The sequence below is a fragment of the Miniopterus schreibersii genome (genome assembly GCF_964146895.1).
Source record: "Miniopterus schreibersii genome assembly, chromosome: 5".
NCBI lineage: Eukaryota > Metazoa > Chordata > Mammalia > Chiroptera > Miniopteridae > Miniopterus > Miniopterus schreibersii.
This window is the reverse complement of record NC_138106.1, coordinates 905,723-932,869: the sequence shown is the minus strand read 5'-3', so window position 1 is coordinate 932,869 and position 27,147 is coordinate 905,723. Positions and strand designations below refer to the sequence as shown.

At 57.3% G+C, this 27,147-nt stretch overlaps 1 protein-coding gene across 4 annotated transcripts in view; it reads left to right on the top strand.

Annotated features, from left to right (window-relative positions):
- Positions 1-27,147, top strand: part of TIAM1 (TIAM Rac1 associated GEF 1) — a 216,376-nt gene that overhangs the window by 90,990 nt on the left and 98,239 nt on the right. The window contains exon 1 of one of the 4 annotated variants that reach the window (XM_081137623.1): positions 2,049-2,190. The exons of the other annotated variants lie outside the window; for them this stretch is intronic. The gene's annotated coding sequence lies outside the window, so the exon portion shown is untranslated. Of the gene's footprint in view, positions 1-2,048; positions 2,191-27,147 lie in introns of those variants that run through there. 4 annotated transcript variants of the gene reach the window in all.

The following is a 27,147-nucleotide window of genomic DNA, read 5'->3' as shown; positions in this document are numbered from 1 at the left end:
CTGTCCACGTTCAACGTAAGCCCTCGGCGTGGTGAGCCGCGTGGACCCCAGGCTGTGCCCCAAGCCGTCGACCGCTCGGGTGCTGCTGAGCCAAGGGGACATGCTGTCCTGTGGCTGCCCGAGTCCCGGGAGAGCCCCTGCAGGATGCCGGCGACCCCACGCAGAGCAGGCCTGCTAAGTGACAGTCGATGGTGACACCTCGCTGCGGGGTTTCTTACCAGCAGCACTGTTGGCATTTTGGGCAAGATCCTCCTCTGTTGGGGGGGCAGGTGCTGTCCTGAACATCTGGGGATGTCTCGTGGTAGCCTCGACTTCTGCCCACTAGGTGCCCACGTGGTGACCTCCAAAAGTGCCTCCACCTGTGGCCGCCGTTCCCAGAGGACCAAGCCACCTCCCTGAAGGAACTTGGCTTCATCTCAACACGCCCTTTAGGTCTTGGTGGGTGTCCTGTGGTTCGACCATTTCCTTAATTTCCCAAGGAGTTACTAAATTTCCACTTGTGCCAGCTTCTGTGCAGGGCACTCGGACCATAAAGATAAACTGTATCAGTACATGAATGTATCTGAGTCGGTTTTGAATGTATCCCGATTTCCTTGAATGTATCCCGATTTCCTTGAATGTATCCCAATTTCCTTGAATGTATCCCGATTTCCTTGAATGTATCCCGATTTCCACCGTTTTGATTTTTGTCATTACGTTTGCGTAATTAGGACTCCGGACGTGAATGTCGTGTTTCTGTTTCTTAGCCTGTGTCGGAGGCTAGCCCCTCGCCCTGCGGGTCAGCGTCCTTGGCTTTCGACACAGCGGCTGACCTTGGGAAATGATAACGACTGTTAATCCATCAATTTCACCCATGGGTGCCTCTGCCAGCGTAGCTGTGGCTCCTGCCTGTCACGGTGCAGCTCTGTCCTTATACTGTGACTTCTTTCATTTTCTTTAACTGGGCCCCCGAGGCTCCGTGTAAGGTGTGGTCATTTAAAATTTTATTTAATCTTTAAAAGACAACATCATACAAACTCCATATATTTTCCAGGATCAACTGTACAAATAATGGTTTCTTTCCTTTTGCCTGTAAAAAAGAACGTATATGCTCAGGTTTCTGAGTATTTAATGAAACTCCTGTTTGGGAGCCGAGGTCCAGCCCAGCAGAAGGATGCTCACTGGGTTTTTTTGAGGCAGGAATTTTTTTTTTTTGGTTAATAATCCTCACCTGAGGTTATTTTTTTCCATTGACTTTTTAGAGAAAGTGGAAGGGAGAGAGAAAGAGGGACATCGATTGGTTGCCTCCCACACGCACCCGACTCGGGCTGGGAATTGACCCAGCAACCCAGGTACCTGCCCTTGACCGGGAATCGAACCCGCGACCCTTCAGTGTGCCGGCCGAGGCGCTAACCGCTGAGCACGGGGCCAGGCCCGGGCAGGCTTTAAGTCAGCACGTGTCCTTTAGGGCTCGTAGCACGTGGGGCGTAGCAGCCCCTCGGGGACTCGGGTGGACAGCAGTTAGTGATGTGGGAGGGAAAGTGCGCGTTCCAGGGAGGCGGGCACAGCCGGCCTGCGCTGCCCTGGGAAGTTTAACTTTTTTATGCCGCCTGATGGGCGCTTGGGTTCGCTAGGTTATTTTTTAATACGTTGGTGCCCACCTGAAACATTCTTAGCTTCAAAGGAGAGACAGGCAGTTGAAAGTGTGTTTTTGTTCTTCTCCCCTCCGCGTGTTTAAAAGGGCTGTTTGGGAGTCAGGTGTCCGCCGGCTGAAGGACCCACCTCCTGCCCGGAGGAGGGTGCCTGCGATTATTTAAGACTCTGAGTGGCGCTGACTCCCTGCGGGTGCCGAGGGACCCAGTGTTTCCTGCGGGGTGACCAGTTCTAGGGGAAAGGGCTGGGACCTGTTAGGATCCCCTTTTCCCCAAGGACTCAGGGCAGCTCGGGACCCTCAGGGGCAGCCTGGGACTCGGCGACGGCCAGAAACCCGGAGCGTCTGCTCGAGGGAGGCGGAGGGAGGGAGGGAGGGAGGGAGGGGAGGTGGGTGGGGAGGAGCGACACTCCCTCGCGACTCACCCGGAGGCCGGCCGCTCGCAGTTGCTGCTCCTCTGCGCTCTTCCCGGCGGAGGCGGCCGCCTGCTGCTGTGCCCCTGGAACTTTGGGATGTGAGGCAGGACAGACAGACGGACCAGCACGTGCCTCCCGGGCAGGGTGAGCTTCAGTTCCCAGCTGTTTGTTTCTCTGGCGGATTTCCCCGCGTTGGGCGGTGGCTCGGGACCCGGGACCGCAGCCGTGTGGGGACCAGTGTGCCTGGGCTGCCCGGGCCGGGGACAGGCTCTGAGGGCCAGCGCTTCACCTCCCCCGCCTCCCGTGACCAGGACTGGGGGACTCAGGGTGGGGGGGCTGTGGGATGGGGTTACCCACCGAGATGCCGCCGTCCTCCTGTCCCTGGCTGCCCTGCTGAGCACCGACCCCCCCGCGGAAGGCGTGGGGCTCAAGGGGGGCACTTCCCGGGAATGTCCTGAAGTCTCGGCGGCGGGCGGGCGGCTCCTGGAGGGAGCCCAGCCGGGCAGGTGACGCTCCGGCTGTGTCCGCTCAGGGAGCTCGCGCGGCGTCTCGCCGTCCAGGCGTTTATCTGGGACGTTTTGAAATGTTGTCTTTCGTGGCCGCTGGTGTGTCTTCCGATGAGTCGCCCACTTCAGCGGGTGGGAGAGGAAGTGGGGGCACTGGGCTGGGATCGTGGCGACCCTTACTGTGCCCCCCACGCAGCAGACGCGGCCGAAGGGAGAGTTTCCAGCAAACGTTCTTTAGGTTTAATTTTGAGCCCTCGGGGAGTTCTCACTGGGATGTGCGAGGTTTGATTCCTGTGGGGCCAGAGGGAGGCTGGGGGTCGGCTCTCACCTGTTTCATAGCTGAGCACCAGGTGGGTTCAGAGCAGTGTGCGCGAGCGTGTGTGTGCGTGTGCTCGCGTGTGCGCATGTGTGTGGTAAGCTAACCCTTTATAAGAATTTTTAGGGCTGCCTTCCTTTTAGGGCAGGAAACGAAGGGAAATAAGCGTATGGCTGTGATATTGTCAGAGAATTTCTTCCAGTGAGTGTGTGTGTGTGTATGTGAGTGTGTGCGTTTGTGAGTGTGTGTATGTGTATGTGTGAGTGTATGTGTTTGTGTGTGTGAATGTATGTGTTTGTGTGTGTGTGTATGAGTGTGTGTGTATGTGTGTGTGTGTTTGTGTGAATGTATGTGTGTGAGTGTATGTGTGAGCGTGTGTGTGTGTGTATGAGTGTGAGTGTGTGTGTATGTGTGTGAGTGTGTGTTTGTGTGTGTGAATGTATGTGTATGTGAGTGTATGTGTGTGTGTGTGTGAGTGTGTATGTGTATGTGTTTGTGTGTGTGTGTGTGTGTGAGTGTGTGTGTGTGCGTGTGTGTGCGTGTTGGGGGCGGGTCAGGAGGATGTTGCTGATTCCATGTCTCCTAACAGAGGAGTGGAGCAGTCGGGCTTTCTCGGGGCTCTGTCCACTTGAACTTGGGGGTCAGGGGACAGGTGTGGTGGCCACGGGTTTACGTAGCCTGGTTTCACCCTCTAGCTTCCCTGAAGTGAATGACACAGAAGTAGAATGAACTGACTTTTAAACCAAACCAGACGAGTCCCAGGGGAGCACGGGGTGGGGTGGGGTGGCTCCGGCCGTCTCCGGCTGTCACAGCTGCCAGGGCAGGTTCCAGCCTCGGTCTGGGCTCCAGAGAGAACGGGGCCGGGAGACTGAACTGAGCGCCTCCTTCCCCACCCCACCCACTGAATCCTCACCCCACCCCACCCACCACACCCCACCCCACCCCACCCCGGGGAGCCTTGAGCAACTCGCTCAGCAGGAAAGACCAGCAGGCAGGCCGCATCCCCGGTGAGTCTGACTAACAGCCTGTGCGGGCGGTTTATGGAGCAATCGCCTCAGCTGGAGAGGGGAATGTGTTGTTCACAGGTTTAGACACTGTCACAGGGACTGTTAGGGGACATCGGCAGGCGGACGGCTGAGACCGGGTGAGCTCTGTGACCTCGCAGGTGGTGCCAGTTCTGTGTCACTGCTTTTTCCTTACGCTCCCCTCAGCTGCTGTGGGGAACCTGCTTTAGCTGCTGTGTCTATTTTTTATTTTTTTTAAGTGCAGGAAGATTCAGTTTGCTATAGGGACATTGAAATGATCGTTTAAGTAACTAAAACAAGGAATTTCCCCCTTTCGTGTGCATTTTAATACTCGCTGGTACGAGGTTGCGCGCGGTGTCCTCTGTCGATGCGCTCGGAGGCTGCTGGTCTGTGGAAACGTTTCCCCCTTCAGTCCCGGCCCTGCTGAGTCCCGCCCTCCCTTCCTCTTCCATCTTGCTAATAATGTAGTGTCCACCTTACTGGTCTTTTGAAAGGACTAGCTTTGGTTTTCGTTTGTATTTTAGTAGAAGCAATAAACAAACATTGCCTCCTCTCTTAAATTTACATGCATTTAAAAAATTCTGCCCCGTGGAACTATCAGAAAATGTTTTAAGGGCTTTTAAAACTAAGTGACTGAGCCTCTTAGCTGTAGGGAGCAAGACATGTATTTAGCCCTGGCGGGCAGCTCAGTGGGTTAGAGCGTCGTCCAGATACACCAATGTTGCGGGTTCGATCCCTGGTCAGGGCATGTACAAGAAGCAACCAACGATGTGTAAATAAGTGGAGCAACAGATCGATGTTTCCCTTTCCCCCTTTCCTCTCTCTCTAAAATCAATAAATAAAAATAAATTGCCCTGGCCGGCGTGGCTCAGTGGTTAGAGCTTCTGCCTGCATCACCAGAGGGTCTCTGGCTCAATTCCTGGACGAGGGCACATGCCTGGGTTGCAGGCTCGCCCACCGGGCAAGTTCCGGCCCAGAGGCAGCCAGCAGACGCATCTCTCACGTGATGTTTCTCTCCCGCCCTCCCCTCCCCCCTCCCTAAAAAAAAATCAATGGAGAAAATACCCGCACTCCTTGAGTGAGGTTAAAACAGTAAATTAATTAAGTAAAAGTCACTACGTGTTTACCGTTAAGTGCTTTTCGCTTTTGTAAAGCGCACCTCGTGCTCTAGCACCAAACACGTCGCATTGAGTTGCCTTACGGTGGGTTTTGTACGTTCACTGGGCACTGTTGTGAAATTGCTCTAGAAACAGCGAACTGGAATTTGCATAAGACTCACTGGCGATCTGTGAATCAAAGGGCTTTCTGCCCACTTGAGGATGTAGGTTTACTTGGTACAAGAGCAGCGGAAATTTGCTGTAATCACCTGGGAGGAGCAGTTTATTTCAGTTCCTATTTAATGCACGAGCCTTGGCATTTTAAAGGTTTCTCAGAAGACCTCTGAGCACGTGGCCCTGTAAGAGCCTTGGAGTCGGAAGGAGCTGGTTTGAATTCCTGCTTTGCCACCCCGGCTGTGCGGCCCAGGAACGTTGCCTAACCTCTGAGCTTTCATTTCCCTCTGTGAGGTGGAAACAGGGAAAACTGCTGGGGGGCGGGCGTGGTGAGATTTCTCTGAGCATTCATGTAAGGCGCCCGTCTCGGGGTTTGGCGCAAAGTGGGCGCCTAGCAAATCCTAGTACGTTCAGTGTTTCCCCCCCTGCCCTTTCTGGTCCTGTTTCCAGCCTCACAACTTCTCCAAGCCTTCCTTCCGGAAGTGTGGAAGGCTGTGCAATGGAGTTAAACTCTCTCTCTCACACACACACAGTCACACACTCACACGCACACACACACACGCTCACACACACATGCTCACACACACATGCTCACACTTACACATGCATACTCACACATTCACACACACATACACACACATACACTCACATGCACACACACGTGCTCACACATGCATACTCACACAGTCACACATGCTCACACATGCCCACACACACACACACGCTCACACTCACACACATGCACACACACGCACGCACACATGCTCACACTCACACACTCACACTCTCACTCCTCCCGTCTGTTCTTCGTTGTGGGCACACGTGGTCAGCAGGATCACTTCCTGCATTTGCACCTACCCTAGTTGGTATGGTGATTGCCGTATTGGTTTTGTACTGCCGACGTGTTTTCTGAGGCCTTTGCAGAGCTCGGAGTTCCTCAGAACCTGGGGGAACGTGGGCTGATTGTGCTGTGGGGACGTCAAGATGGGAACCGAAAGCACGGGGCGAGGAGGGGCTGGGGAACGTCCCCCGGGAAGGAGCGCAGCAGGTCCTCGCTTCACGTCCTGCGACTGGAAGCGAAACGTTGTTCAACAAAACCAGTTTTACCGCAGGCCGGTTGGTATACACGAGAGGCGGGTTCCCGGGACGTCTCGTCAACGTTATGATGGAACATGGGACGGTACCAGGGACCTGCTGTGTGGCAACGCTGACGTCACCCGGCCTTAAGCGGCTGGTTCTCCCCGGGTTTGTCAATGAAAAAGGTCCTGGGGAGTATGTGGCATGATCAGTAATATTTATTTAAGTGTCTGGTGTTGCAGGAGGTGGGCCTGGGAATGGGAGGCTCTGAGAGCTTGGCAAAGGCTCTGTCTGTGGGGCTGTAGTGAGTTGGCCCAGCTGGCGGGTTGTTTTTACGATGACAGCTTGACTAGCTGCCCTTGGTCTGTGCGGTCCGCGGTGACCCCCAGTCTGGAGCCACAGTCCCGGTGTCCCGGGTCATGGCCCAGTGTGCGGTCTGTTCTGGTCGGTGTTTTATGTGAGTGGGCGACATGGGGGCGCGTGTCTTTGTGTTGTGCCACATTGCTCTCCTCTGTATTTTAATTTTGTTACCTGGAAACGGCGATCGGCGTGGAATTCACTGGTGAACTCTTGGGGAGAGACCGTCATGTTGGGAAAGTTGTGTTTGTTCAGCGGTCAGGTCGGGGTGGTTTGTGAGACCCTCGTGGTACCTCGTGCTGGGAATCCGACTCCGTCAGTTATGAGGTCTTGGCGAGCGAGGACCCGCGTGGCCAGAGGGCGACCCTGGCGCCTCTGGGGGTCTGTGAGCTGTGAGCACAGAACCGCTGTTTTCCAGTGTCTGCTCCTGTAGGTGGAGCCAGTGGGCACGGAGGCCACCTCTCGGGACCCAGAGGCCACCTTTCCTACTGGGAGGCCACCTCTCGGGACCCAGAGGCCACCTTTCCCACCGGGAGGCCACCTCTCGGGACCCAGAGGCCGCCTTTCCCACCGGGAGGCCACCTCTCGGGACCCAGAGGCCGCCTTTCCCACCGGGAGGCCACCTCTCGGGACCCAGAGGCCGCCTTTCCCACCGGGAGGCCACCTCTCGGGACCCAGAGGCCGACTTTCCCACCGGGAGGCCACCTCTCGGGACCCAGAGGCCACCTCTCCGGACCCACAGGCCACGTTTCCCACCGGGAGGCCACCTCTCCGGACCCAGAGGCCACCTTTCCCACCGGGAGGCCACCTTTCCTACCCAGAGGCCCGGAGGACGGGAGGGCTGGGCCACGGGGTGTGGACGCCGAGTCCTGGTTTCTCACCGGGTTGAGCAGCCCCTGCGGGCAGCACGTCTGGAGATCCTGGGAGCCTCTTCTGTTTGGGGCAGGGCGAGTGGGGCACTTGCAGAAGGCTGGACCTGAGGATTCCAAAGCCCTTGTCTTAGGGTCCTGCCCAGATCCTCCTGTTTCGGGGTGACAGGAAGTTCCTTATTTGTGACTGTTGTTTTGATGGGAACTGGGGTTGCTGCTTCTCCCCACTGATGATCGGAGACTTTGAAATGGGTTTCGGGGGACCTCTGATGGTGGGGGCCCCATTTGTGTTGGGTGGTCCCCACGGGTGAGCAGTCAGTCTTGCACGCCTGGTGAAGAGGGCATGGGGCGCACCCGCGTCGGGGACCCCTGGAGCTCTGTGGGCCTTGCGAGCCATCCCTCATCGCTGTGTTCCCTTGTGATGCCCTGAGTCCTCCCAGCATCTGTTTGCCGGGGCTCAGGACCCCAGGACCCCGAAAGGGAGGAAGGGATTGAAGGGATGGACGCCCGCCCGGGGACGTCGCAAGGGCTTTGTCTGGGGCTGTTGGGCATGAGATCACTCGCGCTCCTTACGACAGGAGAGGGGCGAGCCTTCCTGTAAACTGCGAAGTGGGCTCAGATCAGGGGTTATTTCGGGAGCCTCACTGCACAGTGGCCGGAGCGTCCCGTGAGAGCTCAGGGGGTGGGTGTGTCGCATTCCCAGGCACCCGCGGGGGCCGACGCACAGCCCGACACCTGCTGCCTCCGGTGCGTGGCCCCAGGCTCCTCAGGGAAGCCCGGTTTCCCATCTGCCCGTGGGGACAGCAACTGTGCCCTGCGCCGTCCCCGTTGACTTCATAGCGGGAAACAGGTTTAGACGAAAAGGGGGCTTTACGACTGTGAAAAGTTGGTGTCCCTCTTTCCAGGTTTGCTCCCCGTGAACAAGCCGCCCTGGTTAGTGGGCAGGCGAACTGCCTGGTTTAACACGGAGCAGGATTTGAATGGCATTTGTGACCGGTCCCCTGGCGGAGAGGCAGACTCACAGGTTTCCCGAGGCACGAGCCCCGTCCTGTGTTTTTTTAAAAATTTTACTGCAGGCAGAACACTTCCCAGGAGGCTCCCTGTTCACAGAGTGTTAGACGCACACAGTGCTCTCAGCTGTGGGCACAGCACTTGCCAGCAGGTCCGAGAGCTGGCTCACCTGGCGTCACTGCCATTCATCCCCGCTGATCAGAACGTCCTCCGGCCCTGGCACCGCTGTTCGGTGCCTGGCTCCCACGGGCTCGCCTGTGTTAGGTGTGTCAGGTGGAGTCTGTCTGTCTGACTCCTGACTTCACAGCGTAGGGCCATCGGGGCTCCTCCATGGGGGGGGTACAGTAGCAGTAACTCTTTTTTAAGGCTGCGTAATACTCCACCGCGCACGTTTGTGAAAGTGAGATATTTCCCATCACCTGTCATTGGACGCTCGGGGGCCTCCCGCACCTTGGCTCTGTGCACAGGGGTGTGGGTCAGGGTTGGGGTGAGTGTGTCTTGGGGACAGGCTTTCATTTCTTTTGGATGAAATACTGGGTTAAACGGAAGCTCCGTTCGTACCTGTCTGAGGACCCTCATGCTGGTGTCCGGGATTTTGCCGCCTCTGGTTACCACCCGGCGCCCAGGCCCTGCTGCCTCCGCGGACCTTGCGGGGGACCTGTCCCTCTGGTCTTCCGTGTCCCTCCTGGGGGCCTCACATCAGACGGGCAGCCTCGGCCGCCCCGTCTCAGGGTGGTGCCCACAGCAGGCCGGCCTCCCAGTATCCACACGCAGTGTGTTGTCATCAGCTACTGACCTCGTTACGGGGTGAAGGTAACATAAGTGATCAGAACACAGCAATAATAGCAGTGGGGAGGGACCCTGCCCTGCCCCCCTCTGACCCCTCCACCGTGGGGCACGGCGGCCCCCCATCCGCTGTCACTCCTGGTCGTAGCTGCCCTCGGTTGGTCCCCATCACTGAAGGAATCACTGTCCGCCCGGGGCAGTGCTCAGCCAGGGTAGTGGGGCCCGTGTTGGGGACAATGCCGAGGTTCCCCTGTCCCGTCTCCAGCAAGCCCACTCCCCCCGGCCTCTCTGGAAACGCCTCCTGATAAGTAACTAGGACGCACGCTTTCGTCTCGCATAACCGTTCAGAGCACCAGCGGTAGGAAGTGGGAGCTGGATTCGAACCCTGTCCCGCCGTCCCAGAGTCTCCGCTCTCCCCAGATGCCCCCGTGTTTCTCCCGGGGGCTGCCGCCCTTTCTGTGGATTTGCCTCTGCGGCCGCAGTGACTGCCGTGGGGCGTTTCAGGGGCCCATCCGCCCAACCGAGTCCCGTCTCTGGGCGTTTGTCCCCTTGGTGGCCCTACGGTGACCTTCCACCTCCCCCCGCAGTCGGCCAAGACCCCTGTCGCCTCCTCCCCGGGAACCAGGGTTACTGTCAGGCGTTGCCTCGGCGTCTTCTCCGCCCGGCCGGTCAGCGCCCGGCCCGACTCGGGGGGTTGATCACACCTGGTCGGAGCTGTCCCTGGACGTGCCGCCGGGTGGTTTCCGCGTCCGCAAGTGAAGGACAGGAAAGACGTGAAAACACTGAGGGACGGGGGGGAGGGTGCGTTTGAACGGCTCCAGCCCCCTTCCGTGTGGCCTGCGCCTGTTCACGCGGCAGCGGGGGCCGGAGCCGCTCGCCGGACGGGTCACCCTCGGCTTCACCACCCGCTCCTGGGACTGCGGCAGGGTCCGTGATGAGCCCTGTCGCCTCTCGTCCGGTCCTCGGGAGGCAGGCAGACACACTGTGTGCACGTGGTCAGGGAAACGTGTCCGGTGCCCCCGTTTGAAAGATGAGAGAGATGCCACCGAGCAGGGTGGGTGCTGAATCTTAGCCGATGGCCCGCGGCCCCAGGGACCCCCCCCTCCCCGTGGCCACTCAGGCCTCACCTCCGGGGTGTGGCCCCGGCGCAGGTCTGCGGAGGGTGGGCTGGGAGCCGAGGCGCAAAGGAAGAGGCTCCTTACGTCGCGAACCTACTGTGTGCCCGGTGCTCCGCCAGGTGCTTCTGACGGAGGACGTGACCGAGCCTCACACCCGCCCCGGGTACCTGGGCTCTCCTCCCACCCGGCTCCGCTAAAGCCACGGCCATCCCCACTCGTCTGACTCCGTTCCGGGTGTAGACGGGTGTTTGGATGAGAATCCTGAGGGTCACGTCCACTCCAGGATGCGGAGGCTCCTGGGCTCGAGCCCGTCTGTGCGCTTCCTGCCTGAGCCGGTTCCCTCAGCACTTCCTTCGGGTTCACGAATTTGTTAAATGAAGTCAGTGTCGCCTGAAATACCACGTTGAGGTGGGACTTTGGGGGTGAGATGTCTGATATTTGGAAAACGCGGCATTGGGATCGGACGTGTTCTAGACGCTCAGCTCAGGTGAAGCTCTCGGGCCGTCCTCTGAGCTCCCAGAGAGGTCAGGGGTTTTCTTCTCTGGGGAAGGAGCCCCTGCAGCCGGACTCAGGGTGTCCGTGTCCCTGTCTCGCCCTGTGGCTTGTGCCCTGGATGCTGGTCCCCGGTCCTGTGTGGCCGGTCACTGCAGCCTCCCGCTGCCCCGTTCCCCTCCTGCCCACGTCGCGTAAGCGTCGGCCTGGCAGGGACAGATGCCCCTCCAGGCCCCTCTGTGTCACATTTGGTGGCCTGGGTCGGCGGGGCGGGGGGCTGGCTGGGAAATGCCCCCTTGCGGTGGGCGCAGAGGCTGACCGGGGAAGGCGTGCGCCGTGCGTGTGCGGCTGGGCAGCGACGGCCTCCTGGTGACAGGAGTGTGTTTGGCTCGGGGCCCAGCCAGCGGCTCAAGCGCAGCCCCTCTGTCCGATTGACGTGGTGTTTGGTTTGTTGTGGGGACGTGAGTGGACTGTGGGGAGGGAGCGGGAGGAGGGAGCGACGGGACTGCAGACAGTTTACCGTCAGAGCTAGAAAATATTTCATTCCGGAGGCCGGGCGACCTTTCCTGGGGCCCGGGGAAAGGCCCCGAGTCCTGGGGAGGTGAAGGCAGGGCCGGGGCCTCCTCAGTGGGACTCCTGGTCCACCCGCATCCGGCGGCGAAGTGGGGATGGAGGCCGGGCTGGAAATAGGGGTGCGGAAGGAGGGCCAGCGCCCGGCCGAGGGGCCGGTGCCCGGGCTGAGGGAGACCGAGAGGGCCGCATGCTCAGCTGCTTGTCACCCGCATGGGCACAGAAGCAGAGGCTCTGTGTGTGTGGAGAGTGAGCCAGGTAACCGGGTGGTCCGGCCCTAGCGCTGGGCAGTGGCTCGGGTCAGTGGCTGTGCCAGGTGGGGAGGCGGCTGCTGTCTCGCAGGGCCGCAGGGTGACCGCGAGGGCGGGCGCTGAGGCCGGGAGTGTGGGTTCCAGAGCTGTGCTGCCCGGGGTGAGGCCAGCCCTGCCTCAGGTGACCGCAGTGTCCGTGGGCAAATCGCTGTCACCCTCCAGTTCCCTCCCCTGTAAGGGGGGGCGACCGTGACCGTACCCACCTCAGGGGTGCCCAGGACGGGCGCACCTTCAGCACAGGTGAGCTGGAACCATCCTGACATCCTGAGGGGTTCCGGGGGGGGGGGGCCCTGCTGGGGGCAGGGAGGGCGGGGCCGGGAGGACTGGCGGGAAGGTGAACTCTGAGCTGGCCCTTTGTTTCCCTTACGTACGGAATATATATATTTTAGATTTATTGGTGTTTTAGAGAGAGAGGGAGAGCAAGAGAGGGAAACATCAGTGTGAGAGCGACACCGATCGGCTGCCTCCAGCCCACACACCGCTGGGGTCGGGCCCACGGCCAGGCCTGTGCCCTGACCGGAAGCGAGCCAGCGACCTCTTGGTTCTTGGGGCTGTGCTCAGCCAGCCGAGCCACACTGGGCAGGGCTTTTGTATGTAATATTTATAACGATCATGCACATTTGCTTTAGAAAACTTAGAATATTTAAATAAATAAAAAACAGGCAATCAAAGCTGGCCCTCAGCCTGCCCCCCCCGTGCCCACCGTCCACACTTGGGGCACCTCCTCTGGACTTTCCCCGCCTGCTGAGCTGGCTTTCGAAGGATCTCGGGAGGGTTCATGCGTTTCTACCCTTCCTTCCGCCCACCTGGTTCCTCGGGTTATGTAGGGACAGTTTCCACTCGCTTTTACAATTCCGTCATGAAATATTTAATGTCCCAGAAGAGCGTGGAGAGTGAAGGACACTCTCAGGCAGCGTCAGGCCAAGCTCAGGCTCGGAGGGTGCAGGCCAGCTGAGCTTACGCGTCCCCCGGGGCCTGTGCATCCCCGAGAGGTGACCCTCTGAGGTCATCCCCCCCCAGTCCCATACCTGGGGCGGCCCTGAGAGGTTGGATGGCAGGGATATCTGCGAGGCCGGGAGCCGTCCTGGGAGCCCCTGGCAGGCCCCCCAAACGCATTTCCTCTCCCGCTTGCCTCGGGCCCCCGGCCCAGCCCTTCTTGCCCCGAGTCACCCTGTTTTCAGGTTGTGGATCGTTTCCTTGACACATTTACGTTGGGAAGTATAAAGTGAGCGAAACCGAGCTGCTTCTTTGGGTCTGTGTGGTAAAATAGATATAATGTAAGATTTACCCTTTTAGACATTTTTCACCAAACAGTTCAACAGAGTAAGTGCATTTATGATGTGCACCCGTCACCAAGTCTGCTTCTAGAACCTGTTCATCACCCGACAGGAACTTTTCCTCCTTGGGGAACGTCGCCCCTCCCCGCCCCCGCCTCCCCGTTCCGTGTTCTGTCCGTGAACTTGCCGGTTCTGGGTGGGCACTTCCTCTCCCCGGGGGGATCGTGGAGCCCTTGTCCCCCCACGACGGCTCCTGTCACTTGCAGCAGTGTCTCCAGGGTCATACGACTCGACAACAGGGCCACCAAAACGACCCCGGGAAACAATGGGCAGATGACGTTTCTCCACGGAAGGGACCCACATGGCCAAGGAGCGCGTGAGAAGGTGCTGGGCGTCGTGGTCGTTAGGGAAACGCGGGTCACTGCCGCGGCGAGACAGCACCCCACCCGCTAAATAGCCTTAATCAAAATAACGATAATAGCAGAACAGCAGGCACCTGGCTCTCCCCTCGGAAGGCAGCCTCGGGCCGGACGGGCACCTGGGTGCATCACCCTTAGGGCTCCTAGTTCCGGAGCACGGTGATCTCCTCTCCTGCGGCCTGGCCGGAGGGAACCCCACAGTCTCGGGAGCTCAGTGAGGGCCTCCTGCGCGCCGAGCTCAGGGCGAGGTGGAGAGGAGCCTGGCGTCCCCTGTTAATAACGTTCGGGTGCAAACGCCTTTGTTTGTTGTTGGCCGTAAAATTCTCCCGTTCATGGAAAGTGGGCTCCCCCCTGCTCCTCCCGGTGGCTGCGTCTCGTCTCTCGACCGGCCGAATCCCTGCGAACCTTTTCGTGAAATTGGTAGAACCTCGGTTCTCAAACTTAATCCCTTCTGGAAGGCTGTTTGAAAACCGAAGCTGTTTTCCCCATTAGAAATAATGTGAATTGAATTAATCCGTTCCAGACCCGCAGATGAGTCCCTGTTTTAACTTCGCTTATACACGGCACGTGTTTGCTGTACTGTTTAATCTATAAACACTTGAGAAACATAAAGGATATGAAATGTAAATGAAAATTTAACAAAAAAGAAAGGAAATGTGCAGTAAAAAATGAAAATTTAATAACAATAATCAACAGCGACAAAAGCAAAAACACCACGAAAATACCCACAGCACAGTTTCCTGAGATGTGAACAGCGTGAGGCTTCGCGGTGAACTGACTCACGCTCCCACACCCTCGCCCCCCTCTGTTGCCTGAGACACGCGTGATCAACAGGTATCTGCGTGAACAGGTTGTCGGGGTGAGAGGCAAATTTTTTGAAGTGGGGGACATTCGAGAAACAAGGTTTGAGTGTATTTTGGCTTTTTATTAAAGTAATTATCCTAACATTCCATCAGTGCTCTGTGGGAGGCCGGAAGTATCGGTAGGTGACGGTCTTCGACCGGAACCACACCAGGGGGCCAGGGACCCTCTGGCTCAGCCGGAACCGTCACGTGGTCCCTGCCCGGTAGGCTCTCAGCTTGCAGAAGGAATGAATGATGAAGGTTGTGTACATTCTGCCCTATTACCACTCTTCGCTTTGTGACATAATTTCCCCGCCTTCTTGGTTGGGACGATCTACCGCTCCTGACACGTTACATTTATTTACACGTAGTGGAAGCTTATGTGGTTTTGTGGCCAGGTTTGGTGACCCTCCAAGATAAATACATTTATATATAAAACTTTTGTGGGTCCCACTCACTTAAAAGCAGGTCAGAGCCATGGACTTGCTCCTTGTATGAACACAGATGGGCCCATGCGCATGATTTTGTGTTGATTCCAGAAGGTTCCAAGCCGGTGAGCGTATTCCAGGATCCTGTGCTGAGACCCTGCGGAGCAGGTGGATTCCCAGGGCCTGTCCGAAATTGCCGAAGTGAGCAAGTCTGTCTGACCTCTACCCTTTAAAGGCATGGATTTTTTTTTTTTTTTTTTTAAAAGAAATAGCTCCATGTAAAAACGTGTTATTTCCATCTGGGCGGTGGTTTTAAAATGAAGATTGAGACCCTTTAGGGATTTATAAAATAATGTTAGTGGTTCGGGGCCTACATTATGAAAACAATGTAATGGGAGAGACTAGGAAAAAAAATAGACTTGTATGTCTGTGTGTCTGTACTGGGCTGAAATGAAAAATATGGGTCCCAGTTTGAGAAAACTCGACTTGTTTTACTCTGTGGTATTTAGGGCAGGGGGAGCCGTTTAAAGGAATTTGGGCTTTCTTTTCACGGTGTGTTTGGACTCTGTTGGCTCCGTTTCTTCCTTATTAAAAGTGTCAAGAGTTCACGTTCCCACTAACATTTTTATATCTGGACATCCTACCCCAAGTCGTCACTCTCCACCGTTGATCCGAGGACACCTCTCATGAAAACAGGCTTACCTCCTGCCTCGTTGGCTCTTCTGATTTTCCTGTACATTCAGTCTCTTTCTTCCCCCTCCAGCCAAGGATCAGTGTGATCTCCACCCTGCCACCACTTACCCACCGCAGACAGGAGACTCGATGGGCCCGAGACTCAGTTTCCTCATCTGCAAAATGGGCCTGATTACGAGAATGCCCCTCTCCCAGGATTGTTGGGAAGATTAAATGATTAAAAGATTACGTGTGTAACAGGCGCAGCCTGTATCCTCCGTAAACATGAATCGGTGTTCTTGGTCCTGGTCGAATTGTTTGCCTGGCACACAGGAACTTCCCAGAGTCGGTCCGTTCTGGCTGCATTAACCAAGCGACCAGCACTCCAGGCACAGTCGTGTCCTTGTTTTAAAAGCACCTGATTAATTTTCTTTTTCTAATTTGGTTTATTTAATCCCTGTTGTTGTTTTTGGTGTAAATTATTTGGCCCTTGCACATCATGAATGACATTAAGGGTGCAGCCTGCCTCTCCTGTCTCTGTGTTGGAGCCACACTCTGTTTGCTTACACGGCTGGTTGTTTGGGACCCGCGTCTCCACGGAGACTCAGTGCCACTGAAACTCACTGCCCGGCCTGTTCAAGCGAATGTGCTAAAGAACCACACGCGGAGAGCTAAGGAGTTTTCCTGGTGTTTCCCCCCTTTAGATTCACTTTTCGTACGTATCGCGTTCGTGTTTAAGAAAAGAAGTTGATTGAGTTTCCAGGATTATCAAACATGCTCAAAGCGAATGTCTGCCCCAAATAAATGTGCTCAGATTCTTAGCAGGGATTATTTACTCACGAAAACCTGGCTTCTCCGCCGCTCTCCACACGTTGCACAGAGTCAAGGTTAAGCTTGTTGATCTCATCAAACAGCACACAGGGCGTACTCGGCGCATAAACATTCTTTTTGTGCCTGTCCCTGCGATGACGGCCACTCCCCTTGGTCTCGGTCACAGGGGCTCCGCCAGCCGGCTGCTGGGAAATAGCCTTCTCTCCTTTAAAATGAGTGAATTTTTATAGAGAGATACTCTGAAGTCCTGTGGATCCTGTTTCTCATCAGCTCTGGATTTATGTATTTTTATTTTTTTCTAAAATATATCTTGATTGATTTCAGAGAGAGGAAAGGAGAGCGAGAGAGAGATAGAAACATCAATGATGAGAGAGTCATTGATCGAGCCCGCAACCGGGCCTGTGCCCTGACCGGGAATCGAACCCCAATCGCCTGGATCCCAGGTCGACGCTCAACCGCTGAGCCTCGCCCGGCCGGGCTCAACTCTGGATTCACACATGCACGGTTTCCTGCGTGAGCCCGTGGGTTACGATGTCAGTAGTGGCCTTTACTTGGATACTCAAGTCCCCGCTGATTTGACCTGTGGGGGTTCCCTCCAGCCGGCTCGTCTGTCCTGCTGTGTCCCCACCCTCGGGACCCCATGCACCTGGCTGCTCCTCCCTTGGGGTGCCTGCCTCCCCTCCCCCCATCGCCCTGCGTGGGCTCGGATACCCCCATGCCAGGCCGCACCCGCGGGTCACCAGGGTCTTTAAAAGCTTATTTCCCGGTCATCTCGGGGGCAGTGAACTGTAGATGCTTTCGTGAAGGTTTTAGGGAGAACTGGCCTGTGTTGGATGAACGCGGGCGCCGGGCCTCCGGCACATTCTTACCCGAATTAGTACAAGACTCAGGAGAGGCCCGTCCTGTTGAAACCCGAGCGTGACTCTGTTGTCATCACTTCCCCCCACAGCCGGGTGCTGGTTAGATCTCACGGCGATGGCCAGGCGGCTCCCCAGGAAGCGGGGTGAGGGCGGAGGGCTCCCCGGCTCAGCTGATGTCCGGCTTCCGCGAGGGGGACCAGAGGGTTCCGCCCTCTCCTGGCCCGAGCTGCCCCAGCCCGCGCCCCCGGCCGCCCAGCCGCAGAGGCGCACGCGCACTCCCACTCGCTGGCCCGCGTGGCTTGTCACCGTTTGCCGCTCTAAAAATAATCAGTGACAACTCTTGGCTCCAAGTTTAAGTTCTAAAAGTTGTTTATAGATGGATGGTTTAAGAAAAGCAATATTTTAGTGAAGCGATAACCATAATGAACAGTCGCATGTCCTTGTGAAGCAAATATTTAAAATTTATATTGTTTATTTTATAAATACATCTCCTCTCCCCCCCCCCCCACACCCCAATGGGACGAAGCTCCTTATCGGAGACAGGAGTTGGGTAAATTGAGAAATTGCAAACATGTCAAGGATATAATAATACAATCTGTTAGGTTTCCTGAGACTAGGAGAGCTCTGTCGCCCGCCTGGACTTTACTAAGTAACCAGGCTCACATTTAAGAAATCGCACCCGTCTCAGGTCAGGGCCCCTCGGGCCTCCGGCGCCCAGTCGTTCGGCTGAACTGAGCTGCACTCGGGACCCCGTTTGAGGCAGGTGGGGTGGGTTTCCCAAGAACAGCCTCTGACGATGGCCCCTCGAGACCGAGCATCGGGATCCATCCCGGGGCCCCGCGGGTGCGCCCCGGTTCCCGGTCTGCGTGGCTCCCCAGTCGCCCCTGAGCTCTGACCCCTGAGTCCAGCCACCAATGGGGGGCGGACACGCGGAGGCGCGTGAGACGCGTCTTGTCTGGGAACAGAACCCGATTTTGGCTGATGCTGTTGGGTGTCTCCCGGTTGCTCAAGACCTACCTGTTCACTATCTTTCCAGATTTCATTTTGAGATTAATAATTAACCCTTCAGGGCTTTTCCCATTGTGTCAGGTTCAAACAAAAGAAGCTGACGAACTCCCCTTAGAAATCAAACCCACGGAGCAAACAACAGCACAGGCCCAGACAAGAAATAACAGTCGCCGGGCCTGGCGCTTGCCCGCGGAAGCCTGGGCCCAGGGCGGCTGGGGATTGCGCTCTCAGAGCCGGCCCGGCGCACGCCTTGGAAACTGGTGTGTCTCCTTCATCCCAACAAGGCGTGGGGAAGGTTTTTTCTTTTAAAAATTCTCATCCAAGGATATTTTTTCCGTTGATTTTTAGAGAGTGGAAGGGAAGGGGGGAGAGAGAGAAGCGTTGATGTGACAGAAACACACCGATTGGTTGCCTCCCACACGCGCCCCACCCGGGGCAGGCAGGGGCCCAGGTACGTGCCCTTGACTGGGAATCGAGCCCGAGACCCTCCGGTCTGCAGGCCGACGCTCTAACCCCTGAGCCACACCGGCCAGGGCGAGGATGGATTTTTTTTGACCGAATCCCAGAGGGGGACCCCAGGCCTTTCGGAGAGTCGCAGGGCGCACTGCAGATTCCTTGCGAGCGGTCGGTTGCTGTGCGTAAAGGTTTACGGACGCACTGTGTTAAAAACAAGGCAACAAGCCCCTGATTAGATGTTTTGGTTTGCGGTGGTTGGTGTTTTTAATTAGTGGGAGAAACTGCTGATGAGAGAGAGTAAATGCCAAATCTGAATTGTTGCTGCATCAAGTCACCTGGGAAACCCGAGTTCTTTACCCCGCGCCTCCCTCCTCCGACGTGTTTCATTAGCTCGGAGTAACAGGCTCGCAATCGACTGTCTCTGACTCACTTAGACGGGGCCCTTGAAAGAGGGTCGGGTGGGGGCCCCTCGGCCGGCCTCTTCCCCAGGGATCACACACGCGAGCCCCGGGTGGACCTGGTCTGACCTGCGCCCGCTGCGTAGGAAGCCTGAGAGCCAAGGGCGATGCCGGTTCGTCAGGGACGGCTGTTCTCGGGGCCTGTGCTGTGCTTTTCCCTTCCTTTTTTAAACTATGTTTTTATGGATTTTAGAGAGAGAGGAAGGGAGAGGGAGGGAGAGAAGCATTGATAAGCGAGGGACGTCACATCGGTCGCGGCCTCCTGCACCCCCCCTGCTGGGGATCGAGCCCACAGCCCAGCCTGTGCCCGACCTCTGGTCCGCAGGGCAACACGCAACCCCTGAGCCGCACCGGCCGGGCTGTGCCGTGCTCTTGTGGCTGGTGGGGCGAGGAAGACAGAACGTGGGAGAGGGAAGGTGACCCGGCGAGGGGGGGCTGGTGACGATGGTGGTACTTGGAGACGCCCGTTAAGGAGACGCCCCGATTCCTTAGCTTTTCATTCTGCAGGGAGCCTGATTCTGTGGTCAGGGAGCGGGCGCACCTGTTAGGATGGTTCCCCACGGCAGTCGCCGCAGGACACTCGCTTTCCCACAGGTTGTAGCAGGTGCTCCACAGGGTAAGCCTCTGCGATTAAGGAGGGTTGGGCAGCCCGGCCGGCGTGGCTCAGCGGTTGAGCGTTGACCTGGGATCCAGGCAATTGGGGTTCGATTCCCGGTCAGGGCACATGCTCGGGGTGCGGGCTGATCCCCAGTCGGGGGCGCGCAGGAGGCAGCTGATCAGTGACTCTCATCATTGATGTTTCTGTCTCTCTCTCTCCCCCTCTCCTTTCCTCTCTCTGAAATCAGTAAAGATATATTTAAAAAAAAAAGGGCTCAGGCAACACTGAGATCCTTTTCCTCACTGGGAGAGCTGGAGTCCCCACTTTGACCAGAGGGGCCGGAGTCCTAGCGCCCCCCGTAAGCGCCCCTGTGCTTGTGTGCCGAGTGTACGCGTGTTGGAAGACAGTGTGGAGATGAGAAATGAGCATGTTTTGAAGGATGTAGATCCTTCAGATGGTGGTCAGGCCACGTCCGCGTGCTGGACAGTGGAAGAGTCGTTGGCACGGAAACGAGTGTAGGAGGGAGACACTCTCTCCTCCGCCAGGTGCCCAGGACCATGAAACGGTCTGATGTATATAGAAGTCTTTCCAGGTTTCAAAGCACCTGCAATATTAGTTTTTCATGGACCGTCTATGTTTTTATTGTGGTATTATAGGCACAACATAAAACTTACCTTTTCACCACTTTCAGGTGTGCTCTTGGTTCCGCGGCACTAAGTACATTTACGTTGTTTTACAGGCATCACCACCATCTGTTTCTAGAGCCTTTCTTCCTTCCCAGACTGAAGCCCTAAATACTAACATCGACACCCCCACTTCCTCAGGCCCGGGCCCCCGCGCCTGCTTTCTGTCCCCCTGGCTCTCCCAGGCCCCTTCCATGTGGAGTCAGACAGCGTTTGCCCTTCTGTGTCTGGCTTATCTCACTGAGCATAATATCTCCTAATATCTGTGATGTGCAGTTTTTATTTTTATTATTTTCTTACTTCACTCACCCCGAGTGTCGTCGTTTGCACACAGAGCACGGTGAGTGCACGTGCTCCCAGCTGTTCCTGCAGGGCGGCCTGACTGGGCGCCGCCGCGAGGCCGGGAGAGCGCCTAGTGAGGCTGCGCCTTTAGGAAGAGCCGGTCGCCCGTTCGCTCCATCCTCAAACCGGGACAGACGGACCCGGCTGCCCTGACAGCGAGACAGGTTTTGCTTCTTCCTAAATCGGCATTTGAAGTAGAAGAGATGTGAGCCTCGACACCTGAGCACTGTGTTTTTATCCCGTGGGTGGTTATGCAGCGGCAGTGCTTTTAGAGTTTTACGTTTTAGGCGGTGAAGGTGGTGGCTCGACTGACAGTCCTCTGGGGAAAAAGCACCCGTTTCTCAGTTAAAAAGCCTGGAATCTCAAAGGACCCTTCTTGTTTATGAAATGAGGCCTCTGAATGTGTGTTTTTTTAAAGAGTGTCCTCTTCGATTCCACGATCTTACAGTAAAATTATTTCCAACTGCCCATCGTTAACCCCCCACGACGGGAAACGTTTGCTTTTCCGATTGTAGATTCAGTGAGATACCAAGGTGACCACCATTTCCCCTGAGTAATCAGAAAACACAGCTTAAAAAATCAGATTAAACTGACATCTTAGCCCGTTGTGTATATTTTTAAAACCTAAATATATTGTTTACCTTAGCCCTGCTGAGAATATATATTTCATTGCGGAGCGATGGCCTCGCCCGCGTGTGCTTGGCGGAAAGGTCATTCTTCACAGCTCTCCGAGCTCACTGTGGGCCCCTGGCTCTTGGGCCTGTATACTTTTGGGGTCTGTCCCGTTTGTCCTTCCCTCCCCTCCCCTGTGAAGATACTTAAGACCCCAAGGAGCCTCCAGCCTGCCCCCCGTTAGCCCCCCGTTAGCCCCCGCCGAGGAACCTTGAACCTGCTTCCTCCGCAGGGAAGGAGCTGGGCACACGATGGAGCGGAGCTGGACTGAGGCTGGGGCCTGGAAGCGATAACTGAAGGAAGGGATCCTTTGAGCTGAAAAAAACGACGTCAGGGTCTTATTTACCTTCATGGAAAATGGAGCCGAGCCTGGGACACACAGATGGCAGCCTGTTCCTGTGAGTGTGGGGACGGAGCCGAGGAACAGAACAGAACAGGTGGCCTGGAGCTGGCACCCTGGCCGCCCGCTGTCCCCACGGCCCTGCTGTGCGGCGAGGCGGCAGCGACCAGCAGGCTGATGTTATTTCCGTCGTGGTGCTCGCTCGGTTTAGCGCTTGATCAGTCAGTCCCTCCCCGTCTCCCCCGGATCCTGCTTTGAGTGGAGAACCACTCCTGGGAAAGCAAACCCCCCACCGCCACGTGCACAGCCCCCCGCCCCCACGTTACGATGCCCACATGCCCACCGTGCCCGTTCCTGTGAAGGCCAACATCTTGGAAACACTGAATTTATAAGGCGCTGGGTTGTATTGGGGAAGAATCTGAAGCCACGGGGAAATTAACGACTTGCCCAAGTGAACAAGTGGCCCTGTGCCCAGAGAGGAATTCCCATCCCCCCGGTTATGCATGTTCTTTGGTTCGGCCCTTGAACCTTTTGAAAATTTAGGCTCCCCACCCTCGGGTGAAGCAGAAAGCGGGACTCCTGAGCCAACTCTCAGCTTGCTTTCTCTCTAGGTGGATATTTTCGGAAAGGGGCACATTTCGGGCCTGGGAGGGCCGTGGTGACTTCTGAGCCTTCCCTGGTTGCTTTTGTTTCAAGGTGACCTGTCCGCCCCAGCTAGCTGGGGACACTCGCTGTCCCAGCTGGACGCATTACTCAGGAGCAGGTGTAGGAGGCTGTTGAACAATGGATCTGACCCTCCTTCCATCTCTTGCTTTCAAGCCCAGCTGCATGGGAATAGAGGGCTCACTGGGGACACCCCACCCCCACCCGCTGTGTGCTTGAAGCCTTGGCTCAGGGTGGCGTAGGGCGGTAATTTCAGGCCCGCCGCTAGAGCAGAAATGTTGCCACAGGGAAGCTTAAGTACCCAGGACTTTGTGTATGTGTTGGGGTGAGGGGGTTAAGGAAGGAGGCCGGTGAGTTTGTGTTTTACCACCTGCAAATACATTTTACACTGTTTTCTATTGAACTAGGAGCCACAACACTTGATGATGTTGGCTGCCAGGAGACATAGGCCTGGAGGGATGGAATTGTCTGGAAATATATGGCAAAGATGACATCTCAGAAGTCAGGCCCCTGTCCTCAGGGACCCCTTTGTGTCCTGGAGCCTGGGGCTACCAGGAACACCCCACGTGAACTTCCTTTCAGAGCTCAAGCTAAGTGGGCTTGTGGAGCGGGAGTACGTCAGGCACCTGCTGAATGTTCTGCTGCACACATTCTGTGGGGGATTCATTTTATTCCTCTTGTTCCTTTGGGTGATTCTGATGCCATGACTGGGCACTGGCGAAAGCCTTGCAGCCTGCGACGGTTAATTTTATGTGTTAACTTTGCTAGGCTGTGGTGCCCAGTTGTTTGCAATGACAGTTCAGATGTCGCAGTGAGATATGTTTTAGATGTGATTAGCATTTAATCAGTAGATCACTGAGTTAGGCAGAGTCTCCTCTATGGTGTAGGTGGGCCTCATCCAGTCACTTGATGGCCCAAAGATTAAAGACAGGTCGGCTGGAAGGAAAGAATTCTGTCTCCAGATGCCTTTGGACTCAGGACGGCAGCATCAGCTCCTTCCTGGGTCTCCAGCCTGCCAGTCTGTCCTACAGATTGTGGACTTCTTAGCCCCTGAGGTCACTTGAGGCAATTTGTTAAATCATCCATCCGTCTACCCATCCATCCATCCACCCATCTATCCACCCATTTTTCCATCCATCCATCCATCCACCCACCCATCCATGCCCCATCTATCCATCCATCCATCCATCCATCCACCCACCCATCCACCCACCCATCCCCCACCCATCTATCCACCCGTCCACCCACCTATCCACTGATTTATCCACCCATCCACCCCCCCACCCCCTCACCCGTCCACCCCCCCACCCCCCCCCATCCATCCACCCCTGCACCCATCCACCTCTTATTGGTTCTGTTTCTCTGGAGAACCCTAATGCAGGGGGCCGATGCCATAGAACATTTTGCTAAAAATAAGAAGCTGTGGTCCCTTCTCTCGTGGAACTTGTGATCCTGCCGGAGAGCAGATGGATTACGACAAATATTCAAATACGTGATCACTGTGGTATTCAGAGGGAAAAGTGGTGAAGAAAACCTTGAAGAGGAGAGATTTTCACAGCTGTCCAACAAAACTCTATCATAAAAAGAGAATTCAGTTCTAACCCCTCCACGCATCATTTTATTTTGGGGGGGAACATGGGTATTTCATCTTAGGAAAGAACACACATTAAAATCTTTCCTCCGTTATTAATCTGCCCCAGCTCCCCTGCTCTCCCTAAACCCCTGGGGAGATCTTCGGGCGGAATGGACTGGGCAGGAGGACGCTCCTGGACTCCCCTGACCCTCTCTGCTGGGTCTGCTGGGCGTGTTCACATGTCCGTTAGCCAGGCGGGGGTTGACGTGGCGGCTTTCTCCACGGACATTTAACGCATTTTGAATGTGCATTAGTTTGGTTTCGCAGGGATGTTTGCATTTGGTGGTCGGGGCAGAAGAGAGGAGGGAATATCGGCCATGGGGTTAGAGGCCCGGAGACCTGGATTCGCAGGGACAGGAGAGGTAGAGACGATACGAGGGGTCTTGAAGGAAGGAGAGGGGAAGGCGGAGACGATGGAAAGAAAGAAATTAACATTCACGAAGCTGAAATGAAATGCCAGAGAAGAGTGTTTCACACGCACGGCCTCGCTGGGTCCCCAGCACAGGCCTGCAGAGGGAGAAAGGAGCCCGCAGGGTGCTCCTGGCTGGCTCAGGGTCACAGAGGTCGCAGGGACCTTAAGTTCATTTACGAGTCCCGCTGCCCTCTGGGAGGAGTCACTGCCAGGGAGGCTTAGACCCTCCAGGGTGAGTCCCGTTCGGACTGCGAACGGCAGCCTGACCGAGGTCGACCCCGAGGAGGTTAGCGAGAGGGATTCCCGCTGAAGGCCGAGGCTTAGGTAGACGGGCGTGAGGAAGGAAGCGGGCAGATCGTTACAGAGAAGAGCTCCCCGTGCGGCGAGTCGGGTCGGAGGCTGGGCAGGACCTGGAGCTGGAGTGAGAGGAGCCGCTGAGGAGGAGGCGCTGAGCCCAGGGCAGAGCATCTCCGGAGGGACAGGCCGGCGGGGCCAGGCGGCCGAGGGGAGGCAGGGCCAGGCGGCCGAGGGGAGGCAGGGCCAGGCGGCCCAGGGGAGGCAGGGCCAGGCGGCCCAGGGGAGGCAGGGCCAGGCGGCCGGACGAGCGTCTCAGGAGGCCCCTTCTGTCTGTGGTGGCCTTTCCCGGTCGGGAGCAGGCCGAGGAGAGACGGTTTCTTCCGGAAGATGAACCCCTTCTTCCCACCGAGGACCGGAGTTCGGTTCGGAGGTGCGTGTGCCCTGCTGTTGCTTTGCGCGTAGTTGCTGGTCTGGATTCTTCGGACCGTGGAACCGGAACCCCTGGCTCCGTGTCCTGTGGGTCTGCGGCCAGCCACCGACGGGCGGGGCGGTTGGCAGCGGGGTTTGCTCGCTGCCCGTTGCTCAATCGTCCCCCCGTGGTGGGTGGGGAGAGCAGTTGCACAAGCGGGTCCTTCCTGCTTCCGTCTTTTTCTTTGTCTGCGTGCGGCAGGTTTCCTGACCCCGGGAGGGATGCTGGCCCGTCTTGATGCAGGAGCGTCTGACGGCCCCGTGGGAGCTGGCGCCCTCGGCGGGCAGTTGCAGAGCCGCCTCGAGGCTTCGGCACGGCCTGCGGACCCGGCTCCTGACGGCGGGAGCGTTGCTTCCCAGGGGCTCTGGGAGGTCCTGACCCCATCGTGGGGCTTTGAGGCAAGGCGGAGAGGTGGGAGAATGTGGACTTTCTCCGTTAAATGGGGAAACCGAGGAACTTGTCAGTAAGCAGGCTGAGAAGGCAAAGAGCAACAGACTTTGGGATCGTTTTACCTTTCCTTACCTTACCTTTCCTTACCTTACCTTACCCCACCCCACCCCACCCCACCTTCTCCCTTCCCTTCCCTTCTCCCTTACCTTACCTCACCTTACATTACCTTTACCTTTACCTTCCCTTCCCCCTTCCCTTCCCTTCCCTTCCCTTCCCTTCCCTTCCCTTCCCTTCCCTTCCCTTCCCTTCCCTTCCCTTCCCTTCCCTTCCCTTCCCTTCCCTTCCCTTCCCTTCCCTTCCCTTCCCTTCCCTTCCCCCTCCCTTCCCTTCCCTTCCCCCTCCCTTCCCTTCCCTTCCCTTCCCTTCCCTTCCCTTCCCTTCCCTTCCCTTCCCTTCCCTTCCCTTCCCTTCCCTTCCCTTCCCTTCCCTTCCCTTCCCTTCCCTTCCCTTCCCCCTCCCTTCCCCCTCCCTTCCCCCTCCCTTCCCTTCCCTTCCCTTCCCTTCCCTTCCCTTCCCTTCCCTTCCCTTCCCTTCCCTTCCCCCTCCCCTCCCCTCCCCTCCCCTCCCCTCCCCTCCCCTCCCCTCCCCTCCCCTCCCCTCCCCCTCCCCTCCCCTCCCCTCCCCTCCCCTCCCCTCCCCTCCCCTCCCCTCCCCTCCCCTCCCCTCCCCTTCCCCCTCCCCTCCCCTCCCCTCCCCTCCCCTCCCCTCCCCTCCCCTCCCCTCCCCTCCCCTCCCCCTCCCCTCCCCTCCCCTCCCCTCCCCTCCCCTCCCCTCCCCTCCCCTCCCCTCCCCTTCCACCTTCCCTCCCCTCCCCTCCCCTCCCCTCCCCTCCCCTCCCCTCCCCTCCCCTCCCCTCCCCTCCCCTCCCCTCCCCTCCCCTCCCCTCCCCTCCCCTTCCCCCTCCCCTCCCCTCCCCTCCCCTCCCCTCCCCTCCCCTCCCCCTCCCCTCCCCTCCCCTCCCCTCCCCTCCCCTCCCCTCCCCTCCCCTCCCCTCCCCTCCCCTCCCCTCCCCTCCCCTCCCCTTCCACCTTCCCTTCCCTTCCCTTCCCTTCCCTTCCCTTCCCTTCCCTTCCCTTCCCTTCCACCTTCCCTTCCACCTTCCCTTCCCTTCCCCTATCTTTCTTCCCTCCCCTTCCCTCCCACCATATATGACCTTGTCCCGGCTGCTGGAGAGTCCCCTGCACCTCGCAGACCCCGCCCGTCAGCCACACCCATGGAGGACGCAGTGGCCGTCTGGGGCGACGAGGTGGACCGTTGCCGTCGGCAGGGGAGGAAGGGATGGGTGCCGCCCTGGCTCCCTCGGTGCCGGCCGAGCCCTGGGAGGGAGGCGGTCCTGCGAGGCTGCTGCGGGCTCTCTCCCGATTCCTCCTTCGGTCCCAGGTGGGCGTGTGTCCCGGAGCCGTGGTCTTCCGTGTTGCGTGACCTGCGACACGACCTCCTTTCGTCGGGGTGGGGAAGGAGTTTCAGAGCTCGTATCTCTTTCCGTCTTGCGTGTTAAACGTCCGTCTCCTCCTATCTGTGTGTCTCTGTTCGACTCAGATAAGCCGGCTCCTCAGGAGCCCACTGAGACATGGAGAGTGCG